The sequence below is a fragment of the Triturus cristatus genome, chromosome 4_1, assembly GCF_964204655.1.
Source record: "Triturus cristatus chromosome 4_1, aTriCri1.1, whole genome shotgun sequence".
NCBI lineage: Eukaryota > Metazoa > Chordata > Amphibia > Caudata > Salamandridae > Triturus > Triturus cristatus.
In genome coordinates, this window is record NC_140585.1 from 584,317,682 (window position 1) to 584,333,228 (window position 15,547).

The following is a 15,547-nucleotide window of genomic DNA, read 5'->3' on the forward strand; positions in this document are numbered from 1 at the left end:
CCATCTACATATTTGTGAACCTGGGACACAGAAGTGCCTCTGTGTTTGACACTGTGCTGTGGAACCCTGTCATGCTGAATATGTGAACTCTTTCCTCCTTTTTGTCCATTAGAAGTCATGTTGCTCTCTCCTCCATCCCTGCATTGCACGCACTGTGCATTTGGTTCATGCTGTGTGCACTATAAATACCATAAATTAATGCATATAATCCATATTCACTGCCGTTAGTACTCAGCTGAATATGAAAGCTGTGCGTATACAACATCAACCTTGAATTCTGGTTTTAAGTTCTATTTTCACCTTCATAAGCATTTCTTCATAAATAAAATTAATGTAGGTAACCTAAGCACCTAGCACAGTCATATGTCTAATGTGCAGCAACTCTGCAGCTGTAAAGATACTACTCATAAAATACCTTAGTTAATAGCAAACAATCGTAAACATACACACAATTGTAAGTGTGCCTTTGTGAATCAGGCTCAGAATGTTTACTCTGTTTGATGACTGCATCCTGAAACTTTTTGTTCAACTCCCTTAAACCATTTTGACTGTCTCTTTGGAGCGAATCAATCAAGATTCATACATAACACCTTAAATGAGGATGTTTTTTCTCCTTTTCTGCTCCTCTGTCATCAGGAACCTGGATGCGCCACTTTCCAGGTTGGTGCCTACATTGTATGGATTTTTCCAAGGGAAAAGTAGTTGATTTTGTACCTGTCTGCAATGCTTTTCTTATCACGTCTTCAGGAGGGACTCTTTCTACTTGTCTTCTGTGGGGCCCGACTCTCTTCACGTCTCCCATCCCTTCCATCAATGGTACACACCCATATTCAAACACAAAGCTTTTGGTAGTGCAGGGCCATCGGTCTCCAAGTGCCCTTAAGATATTAACCAGTTACTGAAAATAAATTCATATCAGCTCAGAGAGTATAGTGCTGTTGTGTAGGACATCTGAACCAATAATTACTTTGTCCTTTGTGCTAGAATATCAGCACTGCATCATGCAAAGGTTTCACATCAGATTTTCCAGACTGAATTAAGGTATGTTTAATGACAATCCATCTACTATGTGTTTTTCATTCAAGAAAAAAATGAAAGGCAGCACTGTGGTTTCACGCAAGGCAACACTTGAAACTTTTTAAAATTTAGAAAACATTTAGTTATTATGTGTACTCTGTTCAGTTCCATGACAGAATATAATTTATAACTATCAACTCACCAAAATATTTCCAAAATAATATTAATTGCAAACATATATTGCTATTCTATACTTAAGAAAATCCCCACAAATTTCGATAACAAAAATATTGCTGCTAAAAATCTAACACACAAATATGGAAACACAAAATATCATACTCTATTTAAATCTGTAGATAATATAAAAAAAATTGAAATACACAATATTGGCTACGTTGGTAACAATGAGCAAAAATAATATTTCACATGATAAACTCCCTTTTTTTTACATAATCTGAATACAAATAACAGCAATAAATAAAGAAAGTATACCAAAATACATTAAACCTTCATAAATAACACGATTCACATATGCAACCATATCTATTGAGAATACATTTAATATTAAAAATAAACTTGTTAAAAAAATATTATCAACTAAATAAATAAATATAAATACCGACAATAAAAGTACATACAATAAATCTAACTCACATGTAAAAACGCCCTGCCCTTTGGACTACCTAGGGCCTACATTAGGGGGGACATACGTAATAAAATGTGAGTTTAAGGCTTGGCAAGGGGTTTATTCTGCTAGGTCAAATTGCCAGTTTAAAACGGCATGCAGGAGGCTTTAGCAGACCTGTGACATATTTTAAGGGGCTACTTAACCAGGTGGCACAACACAGGCTGCAGGCCCAGTAGGAGCATTTAATTTGCTGATCATGGGTATATGATATGCCACGTTGCTAGTGCCCTTTATGTACAGTAAATATGCCAACCGGGTGTAATCCAATTTTAGCATATTCTAGGGAATGAGCACAATCACTTTAACACTAGTTAGCAGTGGTAACGTTCACAGGGTTCTAATGACAGCAGTAACTATTCAGAAAAATAGGAGGGTAAAGGCAAAAGGTTTTGAGGAATTCCACCCTAAGGATGACAGGTCCAACAACACTTTTGCTATAGAAATCAAATGTATTATGACATTGAAAAAGCACATAAACATGTGCTTAAACATTTAAAAAAGGTTAAACAATGTTTTTATAAACTAAATAGTACTATAAAAATATCAATCTATATTAATCTACATTAAATAGAGCTGAATGATATATATTATATAAATGGATACAAAAATGTAAATATTCAAATGATGCATTATACCTAATAGCATTAAGCTCTGTAAATGACCTCTAGGGCTGGCATTACTCCTACATATCCCGGTCACAAAAGTCATCCATGTCAGAAGAGAAAACAGGAAAACTTGCCAGGGCAGGGTAGACTACTGTGTGTGGTGACTACGGGTGGGCGGAATTTGCGAAAGCGACTTTCGCAAATTATCGCGAAAATGTTAAAAATCTCCGCAAACAAGCGGAAATATCGCGAAGATGCGGAAGTTTTTTTCCCGCCCGTTCGCGATATTTTTTGCATGGTTGCGGGTCGCTAACTTACCCCTGCGGTTGCTCGCGGGCGCGGCCATCTTGTTTTCAGTTGTCGCGGTGCATGATCGTGAGAAAAAAGACGTGATCGCAAGACGCATGACGTCACTGCGGACGCGAACTGTCACGAGACAGGGCAAATGGCTAAAACAATACAACATCTCATGGAAAACGCGACCGGATCGGGAAAACTTGTCGGCGAACGCGGGGATTCAGGTAAGGCGATCGCGCGCGCGCGAGAATGTATTATTTTACAGCGCGAGCAAGAACCAAATTATCGCAAAGCTGCGGAATGCGGAAATTTTGACATTTCCGCGCTCTCCGCGGAACGCGGAAATGCCAAATTATCGCAAATTCCGCGAACGGAACGGAAATTTTGCCCAGGCCTAGTGGCGACAACACAGGGACTCGGTTAAGCCATGAGAAAGGCCCTAGGTGACTAGGCGGCCCTGGAAGGTTGCACTTTAGGAGATAAGCAGCAGGGGTGGCTTGAGACCACTGGCTGACAGGCTATGGTTGCTAGGGGGGACTCTCGTGTCACTCTGAGGTGTGGAGCGGAGACTGGACCTTTTGTGAAGGCCCAGCTAATGGGCAGATCCCGAGGTTGAGAAGATTCTGACTCTCCTGCAGGATGAACAGTTCCAGCACTTCCCAATGAGAGGCAGCCGGAGCCATGGGTTTCACCTGGGAGGCCTGGTCTATGCAGGTCAGGGCTCCAGACACAAGGAAGGGCCACCTTCGCTACCCAAGGGCAGGGTGGTGTCAGACTGTTGAGGAGTTTGGGGCTCCTGTAGGCTGACCAGATCCTGTAATCCTAGTGTGCAATAGGTGAAGCTAAAGGCATTCACTGAAGGGGCCCAGTCCCCACAGGCTGGTGGTGCCAGCCAACAGGTAGAACCTCCTAGCCTGCCCAGGGCATGGTGGTTCCTCACCCACCAGGTTTCAAGTTGTCTACCACTTAGCATGTCAGCTTCATGTCAGCAAAAACGGTACCAGCGACTTTTCATTCTCAAGGTCGATCCGTTGCATGGGCAGGTATGAGTGTGCCAAATCAGTGAACTACGACAGCAGCCAAGCAGGCCTAATTATTATTATGCCAAGGCCTACTGTGGAGAAGTGTGGCTCAATGGAGAGCGGCAGACCTCGATGCAGAGCACTGGTCCGGGACCAGGGTTCGATTCCCGCTGCGGCAGGGTCTCTGGCTATAAATTCCTCGGACCTGATATTCTCGCCTCAGTGCCTATTCTAATCATGGGTCCAATGCGGCAACTTTGGGCAATAGCTTGCTTAATCTCCACAACGGCCCCAACAGCGCTGGGATGCCTGGCTTCACCATGGGGGTGCCCAGGAGTGGACACTTCACACGGATAGCCAGGAAGGGTTCCTACAGCGGTATGAGTACAGCGCTGAGATACCCCTAGGGGTGATTCGCGCGCTATATAAGTACATACACATTTACATTTACTAAAAACTAGTATGCTTTCTCTTCTTGATGATTTTACCAACAATCAGTTTATTTCTTGAGCTCCATGTTATTGCTTTATTGAGTTTCTTTAGTGCTTGTTAGGCATTTGCCAACATGTCTGTATCAAGAAGCTCTTTTTCAAAATCGGCAACATCTTCTTCACTATTTTCCAGGGCAGTCTCTATGCCAAACACCATTCAGTGTCTAGAGCAGGTTGTGAATATATGACTAAAAGCCCCCCTGGATTTTATGTCATCTCTGAATATTTCCAGGAAATAAAATTAAATGAAATACCAGTATTTGTAAAGCGGACAGCTACCTCCGAAGTGGTGTCCCGTCGCTGGGGGCCCTCAGGAAGATTAAGCAAGCTATTGCCCAGAGTCATATGGTGCTGGGCTAACCTGCCGCTGGCACCAGGGATCAAACTGTGAACCCTGTGGTCCGGAGTCAGGCACCCTGGCCGCTGCGCCACACCTCTGTAAGCCTAAAGGTATTATTATTATTATGCCTGTTTTCAGGTATTCTGTTATCATGCAGGCATGTAGTTCAGTATAAGCATGTTTCCTCTTAGCCTTCTCTAATTTAGCTAGTTTGGTATGTTTGGGATCTGCACGTGCAGATGTCGTTCTAGTGAAAAATTAGGGACTGCTTCTCACCTTAGCTATAGACTCATCAATATATAAGGGAACTTCCCTATGGGTCATCTTATATAACCTTGCAAGAAGACAATAGCGTAACGTGAACCCTGCTATAGTTGTATGGGTATGAGAATGTTCTTTATGCAGAAATGCTAATAGTCTTTTAAACAACAACAGCCAATTGATCTGCTAAGGGGTACCTCAGTATATAAAAATATTAAAGAACAGTCGTTCCCATGGATCTCATTTCAGCAACATTGAAGACGCTGCTAGCGATAAATGCTACATTATGAAGCACATAGTTCTTTTGTCATGTAAAGAAATATTTATTATGCAATTATGAAACACAGTAAACAACAATTATTGTCAAACTAATAGCCGCCCGCAAAGGCGTGCAATGTGCTCCAGTGGAATAAATAAACCACAAGGAAAGAACAATAAACAGCAGTGAAAAAATAACAATTGTATGTTGAGAAACACAGGTGTTTATTTATGAGACAGTTGTGTCATGCTTGTATCAAGCAATTTGGTACATTTGTGATGCAAACATCGAAGTCAGATATTTGAAGCTGTGCAAAACCACTTTAAGTGTAGTAATACAATGTAGTGCAAATAGCTATATTGCATTACTCTGCCCTGGGAAGGCGCTACATGGGTATTCCCACGCAACTCCCATGAATTTTAACACATCCCCAGATTTGCAAGAACTTGTGAACCTGGGGATGTCTCAAAATCGTACAACTTCCCAGTGGAGACGTAACAAGGAGAAATATCTCTATTTCTCCTAGTTTCTTCCTCTTTCTTCAGCAGACATAGAAACAGGATTTTGCCTCCCATGATTCGTTTTGTGCAGGTAGGTGTCCCTTCCTACACAATAACCATGCTGCATGCAATGCAGGCACCACTGCACCATGGTGCAAGGATGCCTACATTGGTGCTAGGCAGCCCATTGTCTGCCAGCACATGGAAAAGAACAGGAATGCACTGCATTCTATTAAATGTGGCGCATTTCTGCCCTTTCCCTGTCATGCAGTGCAGCACAGTACGGTGACTTGCTGCGCTGCACTGCCTCACTTGCTCATAAATGAGCACCACCGTTTATTTCGAGTTGATGGCAAACATTTGCCTCTACTTGTAATAAAGTCCTATCACCAAGTGTAGTGAAGGCAGCGATTTAGATACATACATTACTATGTTAGCGTAAGCGCGTTAGATGTTAGAAAAGCCATTTTGCCACTTTTGCTGCTTTTGCACACGACACTGCAGAGACATGTTATTATTTGAAAACTGCTTGCTTGCCTTTTCTTTACATGAGAACTGTCTGCGACCTTGGTCTGAACATTGTGTGCAAAAACACTCTGAGCCGCCAAACAATGTATGTTTTTGAGTTCAGGTTGATCGGCCCACTCTCTAGCCATAATACGCACACAGCTGCAAATACCTGAATGTCGAGAGCCTTTAATATTACAGTTTGCATGCGTTAGAAACACATTCTGGTGAAGAACATATCCAGGCGCAGAGCAAAGCTGATCCTGTGATGTGATTCACTTAAGCTGATCTTTACGGTATGGGGTTCCCCATTCAAGCCTAGAGACCTTCTATTAGTCTAATAATATTACCTTACTAGTGAAGGGAAGGTGGCTGTATTCCACTGTCATTTATACTTTGATTTCTCCCTTCATTTTCTATGGTATTGTAACAATGCTGATGGTTTTAATTTTAATCATTTGTCTGCATCTTAGTTCACGTAGTTTATAAAATAAACATTTTAAACTTTACAGTGTCTCTGATTACTCTTGTTGTGGACTGATATGAGAATAATAACTAACAGGTATTTCTGATTCCCACCATTCCTGAGAGTACTCTAAGTCGCTTGTTCTGGGTTGTCTATACATTGGGAGCTCTGAGAGAATACGGATAACGAATGGGACACTGATGCTGGTTGGATTGGGGTTCTGGGTACTGAGGTGAGTTTTTGGTACACCGCAATTCACTGAGGTCCTGGTTTCCTGCGCATAGTTCTGTGCATGAGCAGAATCCACGCAACATGGCGCACCTAACGTTTGGTCTTCTGATTTGAAACACCTTAGTAGTGCTTATACTAGTCCACAACACCCTCACTCTTGATTCCGGATAGCGGGAGTGATGGATTTATCCTACCTATTAGTACGATAGGTTCTCTCAAGCTTGTTAATTAAAAAGATTTTTTTTCTGAACCCTTGTGATACTGTAAAATCCATTGTTGTTCTTCTCTGCGTCCTTATGGCGGCCGATATTGCAGCGCATAGCCGTACACCTCTGCGGCGTCATTTGACGCAGTTTGGGGTGCCGGACGACGGGATGGCTGTTATTTTTGTGGTGAGTCCCGATGCGTCCTACCCCTACGGGTTGTTTTACTCTTGGGTGACGCTGCCGGCAGTGAATGCAGATGATGGTACGTTTCATTCCTATACTCACACACGCCTCCCAGTAAACTACATGCCATATAGGACGCAGGAAATTCCTATTTCAGCCTGGCAGCATCGCATTTGGTTTAATGGCGCCCTTCCCCATGCAGTTACACCGGTTATAATGGGCCCTTTGTCAATTCCAGGGGCCACATGGCCGGTGCTGGCCGGATTTGCACCTCATCCCCGCTATTTGAATGTTGCGGTGGATGAGTTGCGTGTCCTCCATACAGCCCTGATTACAGTATATAGGGCTTTAGTGCAATACGCTTCGCGCAACGTGCAGGTGGGAGCACCTGCTGTTGTGGGACAGCCAGCTGGCCAAGCCGCAGTTGTTATTAGTCCCGTCATGGTTAATTCGGTAATGGGCAGGCACCCCCAGAATAAGGACGATTTGCCTTATTGGCTTGCTGAGAAATTTGACCAGCTGGAAGCAGTATTTCCGCACTCTACTCTTGTGGAGAAACATAGGATCCTCACCATTAGTTTGCAGAAAGACTTAGTCCCGGAGGTGTCCGATTGTGACAACTGGGGTAAGGTTTTTGCAGCGGTCTACTTGAAGTGCTTTGGCACCCCATCTATGGCAGTGCTTCTCTCTGTCATTAAACGTGTTCAAGATCACCACGGTCCGGAGGCGGCCGACGGGTTGGGAATGCGGCTTGTCGGTGTGTTCGACGTAGTTGCCTCTCTCGTCCTTGGTAATCTCAAGGGAGATGCAGTACAATTCCAAGTGGCTAATGGCTTAGCCCGTGTCGATGAGCTCGATAAGCCCCAAGAGTTGCCTAAAATTATTGCGGAAGCCTATAAGACTGTTGGCCGCAGTAGTTTGGGGATTAAGCCAACTATAGTCATTCCAGACTTAATACAGCAGACTAAGGTGAGCTTGTCTGTTAAAGACGATCGTCCAACTTTTCCTAAACAAAATTGGAGAACAAAGAAACAGGGGAAGCAGCAACAGATACAGGGGTCTCGTACTGCGTCTCCAGTACAGGCAACTGGTGAACGCACATATGATTTGCGCGATCTCACTAGTATTAGGTCACCTGATAGATTTCAGGTTACTGAACAACGTTCTCCTCGTTCTTCACAGGAATCATCGGTCTCACAGTCCAGTGGCGGAGAACGTGGCAAAGGACGGGGTGCCCAACAAGGATGTGAGCAACCCCGTCAGCCTGACGGTAAAGGCAAGCAGGACGAGTTTGCACGTCAACGTCCCCCATTTCAGACGAAGAAGAAGGTTGCTACACTAACAGCAAGGTATGCCACAGATAGTGAGAACGCAGCTTCGGAACCTGACATGGGCACTAACGCTGCTCGACAGCGCAGCGGAGGTTACAGTAGTGCGGCAAGCACTGCGTCCATATCTGGAGGTGACAGCAACTGACACGATCATTTCTGTAGAAACTGCTGACACTAGAGTGGCTCCCCCTGACAGACTATATGACATAGTCCTCTTAATTGAAGGTGACATACAACGTACAATACAAGGGATTTTTTGGGATAATCTGACCTCTTCCTATGACATTCTCTTGGCAGAGGCGGACTGGCCCCCGGCTTTCATTTTAGATGCTTCTAGAGGGGAGGAGGTAATCCTCCCATCCTTTGCGCACACAGTGCCAAAGGAGCACGCTGGAAGGTTTGCCGAAGAGTGCGCTCAGGTGCTTGCACCGGCTTTGTATCGTACTCAGGTGGGCTGGGATAAATTGTCTCCCAGCCATGAGATTCCCTTGCGGTCTATGTCTCAACCACAACCCCAATATCCCATGCGCCGCGAAGCTAGATCTCACGTCGCGGAAATCCTTGAGCAATTGGAATATCAGGGAGTTATTGAAACATGTGTGTCACCAATGAATAATCCTTTATTCACTGTAACGAAGCCTGATGGATCGTACCGCCTAGTTTTGGATTACCGGCATTTGAACTCTCATTGCCGGACGTGCGCGGTACAGAATACCCACAGTTCTGCCCTTGTTGATAGTCTCGTGAGAAAAAGGTTTAAGACCACGCTTGACATATCCAGTGGCTTTTACAGCCATAACCTGTCCTCTATTAGTAGTCTGTGGACAGCGTTTACTTCTGGCGGCAAACAAAAGCAGTTTAAGAGATTAGCCATGGGCTATAAAAACAGCCCTGGCGTCTTTGCCGCACGTGTAGTCTCTCTGTTAGAGAACATTGACCCTGATGCGTACTCGTATGTTGATGATATCTATCTCACAGATAACGAGTTGTGACCGCATCTGTGTCGTGTTGATCGCATTATTGTTATGTTTGCAGACTTCGGTTACAAATTCAACTTTGCGAAGTCTCACATTGCAGAGTATACAGTGTTGTTTTTGGGCTACGAGCTCAAAAATTAGGGTCGAGGATTAGCTCCTCACTTTCTGGAGAAGTGCGCATGCCTGCGTGCTCCTACAACATTAAAAAAATGACAGTCTTTGCTGGGCTTTCTGAATTTCGGTCGTACGTACATTCCCGATTATGCCCACCTTATCAAGCCACTATATGCCTTGGTACAACCTACTTTTTCCAAATCGAGCTGGCTGCCAGAGCATTCAGCTATTTTGCAATCTTTGCAGGCTGATCTTCTTGCTTCGAAATATTTACTGACACGTGATAACCACACTAACCTGGTGATAAGAATTGTGCCAGGCGCAGTGGGTTTCACGTACTTAACGTTCAATAAGGGCGATACCGTCCCCAATGCATACAAATCACACTTGCACACTTCGGCTGAACTGCGCTTTTCCACGGTTGAAAAGGTTTTGACTGCGGTGCAGATGGCGATTCTTAAAGAACGAGCGCTGTCGCAAGGAAAACGCATGTTAGTGGTTACACCATATCCTGCGCTAGAGGCAGTGACGAAAGCCAGTGTACCTAATTCTAAAGCTTTGCATCCGAGTTGGATTCAATGGGCCACTTCTTTGACATCGCCAGATGTCACCTATATCTTCGATGCCTCATTGCAGACTCGGGAGTTTTTGCAGTATGAATTCCTTCATCCGGCTCCTCTGTCTTTGCGCCTGCTCGAAGATTACCATTGTGTCATTTACACCGACGGTTCGGCGCAACCGGCGACGGGATCGAAGCACGCCTATTCAGCAGCCTGCGCAATTGTGGCAGGTACTTTCGTGAATGGTGAATTCCAGTCTGATGTCGTGCATACGCAGTCATTGGATGATTGTACCTCACAGTTGGCAGAGCTCCGTGCTCTGGTGCTTGCACTGGAGTTTGCTGATCCTCAAGTTACTATTCTTATAGTGAGTGACTCGTTTTACTGTGTTCAGTCCTTTAACGACAATCTTTTCTTTTGGTCTCAAAATGAATATTGTGATTCCAAGGGTAGCACAATCAAGCATAAAATGCTTTGGGTTAGAGTGGCGGAACTTAAACAGCATCTGCCTCTCGTGAATGTAATTCACACTCTTGGTCACCAGCGAGTTGGTGTCCACGCTGTCAGCAACAGCTTAGCTGACGAGGCAGCAAAAACAGCAGTGGCAACATATCTAGTAGTAGCAGTTACAAGATCCAAAAATAAGATCGATGATGACATTTTGGCAGCTATTGCTGCTACAGAGAAGGGAAGTAATTACCCGAGAGGTTTCCCTTCTCTGTACCATTATCACTTAAGTCCTGATAACGTCCCATTAGTGAGAATTAATGACGTTGGTGACATATTGATTCCCAACGCGGACTGCAGGCCGTCCTTGATAACAGCGGCTCACGAGGGTATGGCCTCTGCCCATACCGGCGTTGCAGCAACTGTTACTCTGTTACAACAACGTTACTGGTGGCACGGGTTATATAAACAGGCCCGCACTTATGTTCTTGACTGTGACATTTGCCAGCAGATTAAACCTTCAAGTGCTGTGCGCCCACCACAAACTCAGTTGTACATATCTAATAAACCACTTGGGTGTGTTCATCTAGATCACTGCGGTCCTTTCTCCTCTGATACTGCGTATAAGTACATCTTAGTTGCGGTGGATTTGTGCACATGTTTTCTTTGGGTATGGCCACAAAGGAGTGCTGATGCTCGTACTGTCATAAGGGATTTGCGTGTCTTTGTGGGAATTTTTGCGTGTGGTACCTTTCATTCTGATCAGGGCCCTGCATTCGCCTCCAAGGCATATAAAGAAGCCATGAGTCCCTTGGGCGTCCAAGTCAAATGTTTGTCTCCAAACCGGCCTGAGGGTAATAGTGTAGTGGAAAGAATGAACCGTGACGTAAAGCAGTCCTTGACAGCCAGGGTTTTAGGCACTGGCCGGAACTGGTTAGCCCATTTGTATAACGTTCAATGTGCACTTAATAATCTCCCTAGAAGGTCTCTGGGTGGGCGTACCCCATACATGATGCTCTTTGGCATAAAAATGTTTGTCCCGGACATTGATGGTCTAGACATGGCGGCGTCTGCCGCACCCTTTGACGTAGATGATCACTGTGTTGTGTTACAGAGTCTACAAGAGACTAGAGACAGTCTCGCGAAGGAACACTTGCCCTCCACGTCTGATGCTGCACTTCAGATTCCGGTAGTCGGCTGGCTACCTCGAGTTGGTGACCTGGTCCGTGAGAAGGTGGAGAACAAGAAGGAGTTCGGCCCCTCTTATCGTGCCCCGGTCCCAGTGCTTGGCGTGCAGGGTACAAGAACAGTCATTTTACCTCCACTTCCTGGTCGCAAGGATAACAGGTACATCTCCATTGACAATGTCAAACTACAGCAAGTGGCCGATTCTTCTTTGTATGACTCCAGCGGCCTCTTGCCCTGCGATGCTGAGAAATTCTGTTTTGGCTCTGGCTTCTACCACCATGCCTGATATTGCCATCGAGATGCATACAGTTACTGCTCCTTTGTTGCTACCACCCGCTGGTGGTCCACCTGAAGATACTGAGTATGCTTATCCTGCAGATGTAACATTGCCCGTTTTACAATCAACCGCAGTTACCCAGTCACGTTTCTCCTTTGATACTAACTCTATGACTTCCAGTGCCCCATCAAAAGTTTCTATTTTTGCTGTTTGGTTGAAAAGACATTTTTTGATTCCCCCTTGGACTTACATTTGGCTGATGCTCATATGTATTTTTTGGTTTATGTCCATCGGATTTGTGGTGGTATTTTTTCATCTTGTGAACGGACACTACCTAAAAGAAAGATCGACAATTAGACTAATTGATGGAACTTTGGCCCCCCACTCCTCATCACACATCATGAAGAGAGACCAGACTTTTGTGAATATTACTGCCTGGCCTGTGTTAGATGGGATTGCGTGGGATGCTGTTAAATTTCAAATTCATGGACCCACTGAGGTTATTAATGTTCCAAATGTATTTCGTGTTTCTATGGGTGATGTGGTTAAACAAAACATCCGCTCTGATGATTGGGACGTTCAGGCCATAGAAGCACTGTTTTCTGATTTGAAATATTATGCCGCTTTTGATGCTGAAGATTTGTATTTAGATGTTGCTAATTACGGGGAGCTGTTTTGCTATCAACATTATGGCAATCATTTCCTACATAAAGCCAATACGTATCGTAATTTTGTGAATTATACACAATGGGAACATTGTCCAACGCCAATGTTAGGCAGCTCCAGCACATTGGTGAACAAATTGGCCTATTTTACTGATTTCATTGTTTCAAAATATGCCGCCTTTTCTTTTAAAGTGGCAGCGGATTCTGCCTCGAAGGTTAGGCTGACACACACTAAATTATTATATTCCAAATCCTTTATGGATGATTTGTCAATCAGGGGTTATGATCTGTGGAAAGCTACTATTGATCTTAAATCGGTTTGGGGTTCTAAACCATGGCAGGTACAAGGAACAGAAGCTTTGCATCGTGCCTGCCTCATCCCGAACCACATGTTGTTTTTGAATTCAACTATTTTTCAGACCACCTGCTTTGGATTGGCTACTTCTAAAACACTGAATTCTCCCACTACTCCAGATCTGGGTGCTTATCCAAATTGGGATCATCATACAGATCTGTCTCTTGATGTGTTGCAGTCATACATCTCTAATACATCCTTCAATATTTCCAAATTAGATCCGGAAGGATGGTTAACATGGCAGACGAGCTCAGATTCCTGTCAACATCGTTTTCTGGGTTTGAAACCTGGGTATACGCAGGTTCGCGTAGACCCCCGCTTTGAATCTTCTCATTCTGTTACTACCTACTCTGTTGGGAAGTTATGCCAATCTTGGCTGCAACATTCCACCTTGGCATCTGTTAAAATTCATTTATCTAAATTACATGACAAAATAGATTTGAATGATTTTGTTAACGGTCCTGTGGGTGGCAGGTCCAAGAGATGGGTGTATGCTATTTATAACGAGGTTTGGAAGTTATCACAAATTGAAGCTGCTTCCAGATTGAGAGCTATTGATCAAGCCAATTTGGAGAAAGTATTAGCTGTTATAGATAATAGCATTAACACCCTTTCTTCCAGAATTTACACGTTAGATAATATTGTTTCATCTGTCGTTGATATTGTGCAGGATGATATGTCTGTTTTGTATCATGGTCAGAAACAATTGCGTTCTATAATGCAGTGTGCATGGACTTTGCAATTGTTAAAGGCTGGGAAAGTCCCTTGGGACTACATGAATATGTCATCTTTATTCCTTCCCTTTAATCTAACTGCGAAACAACAATTCATGTCCATGAAAAATGCAACATACTCATTACTGCATATTGAAAAGTTAGAACCTTTGCCTTTCTCAGTGGCCGAATTGAACTCTGCTGTGTGGCTTATCCACGGGTTAATCACGTTGCCATTTCCATTGTTTAAATTCAGCTTGTTCATGAAACATTATGCCCTAAGCACATATGAACCGTTGGGTACTGCTTTTCTGCATGAAGTTTGGTCACTCCCACTTACATACAGGTGCATGAGAGAAGGTAAAGACGTTTATTTGAAGGGTGAGGAATGCTCTTCCACACCTGATCACTCTGTAGTCTGTAGGCAATGTGCAAGCGCCTAATTTAGCATGCGTCCTGAAAGGGATTCCAGTGCCAGCTATTACACCCTCTTTCACGTTGTTAGCTAACGGTAGTTATTTACTTTTAAATACCGAGGCTTGCTGTGGGATGCTTGTGGGAATTCCTTACATTGTGATTGTATCACAGAGAGTAGTCTGCTGTAAAAATGTCCTTTATCCACCCCCGCATGGGAGGCTGGATGTATCCATCTGGCCTTCCATTCCAACCTTGAAAGCAGAGGTCAACAAGATGAGCAGAATAAGGGCTCTATTGTCTCAAAAAGAAGTCGCTCTGACTTCGTCCCGTGAAACATTTGTCCTTCACGTAGCCAACACCCGCAGCGAGGTGCAGGCGCTTTTAAATACTGATCTCCCACTTCATTTTGGTGCCCTGATTCAAACTATATTTAATGCCTCGTCAACAACTGGCTTGGCGCATTTTTTCAAAATTGTGGGCTCTGGCCTCGTGACCTCCTTTCAAAATATTTTGGTTTGATACCGGCATTTTTTCATTCTATTTTTTCCAGCGTCTTTGGCGGGCTCCCGTTGATTCTCGCCCTCGTGGCTTGTGTCCTGCTGTTGGTCTGCTTACTGCGCAATGGCTGCACAATTTGTGTCACGCGACAGCCTGTCCCGGCTGCTCCAGCTTCGTAACCGGATGCTTGAATATTATGGAACTTTACCAGTGGCAACCCTGAGCATAGCCTATGGATTATCCTTCCGGTTTTCCTACTTTACATGCGTACAACCTGTTTTTCATTGCCTAGATTGTCCTTTCGAATGGGCTCTGGATTTGTGCTTGTCAAACTCGGTGTCTCCTGCCCCGGATTATGATCGACTGATGAGTCCATTAGTGGCTCATGAGTTGGACTGTTCTGGTGTCAGGATTATGGTCTGTGGAGCGGCACATGGAGTCCTAGGGAATTGGGACATCGGAACGGCAGCGTATGACTTCTTGGCGAGAAGTTATCTTGAAGAACACGCCAGTTGTCCTCTGCTGGTGCTCGAGGCCTCGGTTATCGAGGAACATGTATGTTCGTTTACCTTATTAGACTGGATGGCGGACACTTTTGCAAATCGTTCCAATGACTTCCTCTTGGAAGCTGTCGCTACGTACTTTGCTTACACATTAATGGATTAACTTGAATATCGTCCAGCTTCCCTTGCGCAAACCACACATTTTTTTGTGTGTTCCAACATCTGAGCTCGTTGAGCCTTTGCATGATGTATTGACTTACCATTTTCTTTGTTTCCCTTCATTTTGGTTTTTTTACGTTTTTTTTCAAACTTTCACTCCTCTTTATTTGGATATCCAATACATGCACTTGGTTCCGCTGTGTCGAACTTGAACTCTGCGTTCCTTTTTGTATCCCTATTTGTTCGTGGTCCGATCAAGGGGGGGGTAGT